Below are 5840 nucleotides of genomic sequence, written 5' to 3' on the forward strand. Positions count from 1 at the left end.
GCGCACTTGTGTCCTCTACCCCTAATTCATTGTTCATAAATTGAAAAAAGATATAACATGCATCTATCGATGGTACCGCCAATTTAATTTCACAACCTTTCGATTTTATTTTCTATTGTGTATAGAGCACGTTTCATTAGTGTGATTAATGCAAGTGAATGTCATCAAAACTATGTTGAGCTTTCGATATATATTTTCTATGTGCGAACTAGGGAAGTTGAGTGAATCCGGGCCACTCTGGTTTAGGCCAAGTCATCTTTCTTTTTTCTTTTTACCTCGGGCATGTACCAGCATAAAAATCAAGAAGACACGTATATTACTGTCAATACTAACAACAACAAAAAAGGCGTAATCTTAGGGGCAACGTCTTATTTGCACCAAGGGGTTAGGGTGTGCCCTCTTGCACTAATTAATGTTCAAAAAGCTTATCAAAGATCCGAAAAAGGACACCATCCAAACCCCAACTGCTTGCTAAGTGTATTCTGTGAAAAAAAATTCTGCATGGAATCTAGACAAGTTACTCCACTTGTTAAGCAATATTGTCAAAAAAATCTTGATCTTTGTATGCTCTATCCGAATGGTGGAGCATGGGGCCAGGACATGTATATTTTATATGACTATCAAACAACCGAAACCTAAATATCAAGGAGAGACAACTGTCATTGTCAAATTATTTTGCCTCCCCAAGTTGCAAAAAATATCTGAGGCCAAGTTGCAGACACTGCTGGCCAAGTGGGCAGAATCTATGCACGTTCCTGGTTGTGGACCTTTCTCCTCCGGGACCCACAGGCCACGGCGTATCTTTAACTTGGCTGGGAGGCTAGCCAGCTCAGCGGGCAGTGCGATCCACCGAACATGGTCTGCGGCTGATATTTTCCTGGGTTTTTTCGATATTTTTCTGGTTTGAGTACACGTCGGACACTCCCGAGTGCGCCGCTCGTTCCTATCCACACGATGACACGAACCAGATATTATTTTAATTATATCAGCATCACGCTAGACGTCAGAATTTTAGTTGATGCTGATAGCTTGGGCACCGCGAAGCTTCAAGGCGGTTCGATGCGCAAAGTAGGCAAACAGAAAGATGGAACGAGTTTCCTAAAAAGAAAGACCGAAATATTGCGATTTATTGTTTTGCTGCTTTTGTTGCATTGCAGCTGGGAAGCTTGGGGCATTTCTAACTCTTTCCCTATTTTTTAACTCTTTATAAAACTCTCCTAAAATTGAGAAGTTAAAAAATGTGGAGCTAATCTTTTCTTTTATTCTTTAAAAACACATAAAACATTTGTCAAAGTTAATCCCAAAAAAATTCTGAGTTTTTACTAGTATTTTTTTATTTTACTGATCATCGGAGAGCATTTGAGCTCGGGTGCAGATACTACACGTCGCAATTTTGGTGATGTCGTGATGGGCGCACGGCAGATGCCAAGGGATGGCTAAAGATAGGAGGAGGCTCGAGGGCACTAGTGGACTCCAGAGGCGGGGTCGGCATGAGCGAGCGCTGGACGCAAGACATACCCAGGTTCGGAGCTCTCCGGAGAGATAACACCCCTAGTCCTGCCAAGTGTAGTTGACGTGTATCAGTACAGAGTTGCTCCTAGAGCTGTATGGAGGAAGAAGGAAGGCGAGCCGAGGCTTAGGCTGCTCCCTCTCCTTGGGTGTTGCTTGCTACGTGCGTATGGGTGAGTGATCGCCTGTGCGAGTGAAAGAGTTGCCCTATGCATGAGGGCTCCTGGGGGGTTTTATAGGTCAACCCCCTAGGGGTACGATGGTAATGTTACAAGGCCGTGGGGCCGGGTTGTCATTGTCCGGGAAGCCGGCGCTGGGACCCGCCGGGGGTCAGGGCTCGCCGGGTTCTCCGGGCATGGGGACCGCCGGGTACGGGGGCACTGTTGGCCGTCTTGTCGATCGTCAGGGAGTGGCCGGGTTGAGTCGGCTACAGTGGCGCTCCGTCAGGTCACCGCTTGCTGGCGCCATGGGTGACGATGGTTGCACTGTGGCCACGCCAGCCCTGGTCAGCGGGGCATTGTTGCCATGCCCCGGCTGACCAGAGGCATGGGCGGGGCACTATTGTCTTCGTCATCGGTAGGTGGTGACTCGTCCCATCGTACGACTGGGATGGGACGGGAGCTGACCCGTGGCCGGGTTGGAGAACACGCCAAGGGTGAAGCTGGCTTGTTGGGGAAGTCTTGGTGCGCCGGGCTCGGCTGTCTTGAGATGGTTGTTGGGGCCGGGCTGAGGAGTCCGGCCGGGTCGAGGATTAAGCCGGGTCGAGGGGCTTGGCCGGGTCAAGCGACCCGGCCAAGCGCGAGTCGGCTTGAGGGGCGATACTGGCCCCGTTGTTTTTGAAAAGGATCCGGGTTCCGTTGCCTGCCCGGGGTTCATCCCCCCGACAGTAGTCTCCGAAGCTGTGAAGGTCCGTCGTCTTCGGATGGGAGGGCCTTCGCAGTTTCCCCCTTTGAAGGAGGCGGATTTTGTGACCGTCGAGTCTGGCAACACGCACTGTGTGCCGGCTTCCGGAAGCTGGATCGCGGCATCCCGGCAGCGGCGGGAAACCGAGGAGTCCACCGAATCTTTGAGGCAATCTTTTGGGCTTCGCGCGGGCGCCACGTGGCGCCTGGAAGCCGGAAGGGCCTGACAGGCCACGCGCGCGACAGGACAGGGCGACGCGCTGGGGCCCGCGGCCGCGCGCCCTCGGCCCACGCGTGCAGATTTATTGCGGCGTTCGCAAGTCAGTTGCCTTTCTCGAGGCAGTTATTGCGCACGTACATGCGCAATTATTGCGGGGAAGTGGGAGAGGCGGGCGCAAACGATCCCACTCCCCCACGTTTCAAACCGCGGCTTATAAATTGGGGCGAGGAGGGGCGGTGGAAATCATTCTCGCTCGCGCCCCTGCCTTCGTCTTCTTTCCTCTGCTTCTTGCGACCGCCGCGCACCGCGACGCCCATCGCTTTGAGCAGAGCTTCGTAGCCACCTTCTTCTTTCTTCTCTCGTATCTTTGTCGATGGCGCTGTTGTCGGGCTCTTGGATGGGCTCGACCGTCACCCACGATGACATCGCCTATCTTCGCACCACCAGGTGCCTGCCGAGGGAGACGGAGGTCGCCGTGCGCCTGCCGCGGGGAGAGCGGGAGCCGCGGCCCGAGGGCACGGAGCGCGTGGTCTTCTTCCCGCACTTCAAGCGCGGGTTCGGGCTTCCCGCGAGCGGCTTCTTCCGTGACTTCCTGGAGTTCTTCAGGCTCCAGCCCCATCATCTTGGTGTCGGTGGCATCGTGCAGCTGTCGGGCTTCGTCACCCTCTGCGAGGGGTACCTGGGGGTCGAGCCTTCGATCGACCTCTGGGTACGCTTCTTCTCCTTGAAGCAGCAGGGGCCGAGGCCGGAGAGATGTCCGTGTGTGGGGCCACCGTCAACTCCAAGCGGTCAGGCGCTGACTGCCCGAAGATGCCGCTGGAGGATTCTGCCAAGAAGTGGCAGAATTCTTTCTTCTACGTCCGCAACCTTGGTGCGGACCGCATCAACTTGCCGCCCTTTGTCAACTCGCCGCCGAGGGGGAAATAGAACTGGGGGTACTACCCCAAGCACCCGTCGCAGGAGGTGCTCAACCTGTGCGAGCGGGTGTCGGTGATGAAGGAGCGGGAGGGGCTCACCGGCACCGACCTCATCACCGCCTTCATCGTCCGCCGGGTGCTGCCGCTGCAGCAGCGCAGCCACCTCATCGGCCAGATGACCGGCCTTCAGGACCCCAACCGCATGGCGAACTTACGGCTGGGGGCGGACTAGGTCGTGCGCCGGGTTAACGACATCTCCGTGGCCAACCTGTGGGATGACTGGCAGTTCGGGAAACCCCCGTACAGCCGCGTGAACCCGGCACCGATGGTGAGTCCTTGGTCTCCATATTTCACTGCTGCTCATCTTCTTTTTCGCCCTGACGCGTGATGTCTACTACGCAACCTTCTTCTTGTAGACGTTGTTGGGCCTCCAAGTGCAGAGGTTTATAGGACAGGAGCAAATTTCCCTCAAATGGATGACCTAAGGTTTATCAATCCGTGGGAGGCATAGGTTGAACATGGTCTCTCTCAAACAACCCTGCAACCAAATAACAAAGAGTCTCTTGTGTCCCCAACACACCCAATACAATCGTAAATTGTATAGGTGCACTAGTTCGGCGAAGAGATGGTGATACAAGTGCAATATGGATGGTAAATAAAGGTTTTTGTAATCTGAAGTTATAAAAACAGCAAGGTAGCAAGCAATAAAAGTGAGCGTAAACGATATTGCAATGCTAGGAAACAAGGCCTAGGGTTTATACTTTCACTAGTGCAAGTTCTCTCAACAATAATAACATAATTGGATCATATAACTATCCCTCAACATGCAACAAAGAGTCACTCCAAAGTCACTAATAGTGGAGAACAAGCGAAGAGATTATTGTAGGGTATGAAACCACCTCAAAGTTATCCTTTCTGATCGATCTATTCAAGAGTCCGTAGTAAAATAACACGAAGCTATTCTTTCCGTTCGATCTATCATAGAGTTCGTACTAGAATAACACCTCAAGACACAAATCAACCAAACCCTAATGTCACCTAGATACTCCAATGTCACCTCAAGTATCTGTGGTTATGATTATACGATATGCATCACATAATCTCAGATTCATCTATTCAACCAACACAAAGAACTTCAAAGAGTGCCCCAAAGTTTCTACCGAAGAGTCAAGACGAAAACGTGTGCCAACCCCTATGCATAAGTTCACGCGGTCACGGAACCCGCAAGTTGATCACCAAAACATACATCAAGTAGATCACGTGATATCCCATTGTCACCACAGATAAGCACATGCAAGACATACATCAAGTGTTCTCAAATCCTTAAAGACTCAATCCGATAAGATAACTTCAAAGGGAAAACTCAATCCATTAAAAGAGAGTAGAGGGGGAGAAACATCATAAGATCCAACTATAATAGCAAAGCTCGCGATACATCAAGATCGTGCCAAATCAAGAACACGAGAGAGAGAGAGAGATCAAACACATAGCTACTGGTACATACCCTCAGCCCCGAGGGTGAACTACTCCCTCCTCGTCATGGAGAGCGCCGGGATGATGAAGATGGCCACCGGAGAGGAATTCCCCCTCCGGCAGGGTGCCGGAACGGGTCTAGATTGATTTTTGATGGCTACAGAGGCTTGCGGCGGCGGAACTCCCGATCTAGGTTTCTTTCTGGAAGTTTGGGGTTATATAAGAGGTGTTGGAGTCGGGAACAAGTCAGGGGGGTCCCCGAGGCGGGCACGAGGTAGGGGGGCGCGCCCAGGAGGGTAGGGCGCGCCCCCACCCTCGTGGTGGCCTCGGGACTCTTCTGGCCCACCTCCGGTACTCCGTGGGCTTCTTCTGGTCCAAAAATGATCTCCGTCAAATTTCAGCTCAATTGGACTCCGTTTGGTTTTCCTTTTCTGCAAGACTCAAAAACAAGGGAAAAACAGAAACTGGTACTGGGCTCTAGGTTAATAGGTTAGTCCCAAAAATCATATAAAATAGCATATAAATGTGTATAAAACATCCAAGATCGATAATATAATAGCATGGAACAATAAAAATTATAGATACGTTGGAGACGTATCAATGCTACGCGGGAGGTGCTCCTGAACGCCATCCGGCATCCTTACGACCAGGCGCGGACGCAGGTGGTGCGCGTCGCCTCGGAGGAGCCCGAGGCCAACGGCAGAGAGGAGGAGGCGACCGCTGACGCGGGTGCAGGACGCCGAGCCGGTAAGTCTTGTGTTTACTTCTTGAGTCGCCGGTCGCGGGACGGTCTTGAGAGGCTGACGCAAGTTGTTGTCG

Source organism: Triticum aestivum, chromosome 5D (genome assembly GCF_018294505.1).
Source record: "Triticum aestivum cultivar Chinese Spring chromosome 5D, IWGSC CS RefSeq v2.1, whole genome shotgun sequence".
NCBI classification, from domain to species: domain Eukaryota; kingdom Viridiplantae; phylum Streptophyta; class Magnoliopsida; order Poales; family Poaceae; genus Triticum; species Triticum aestivum.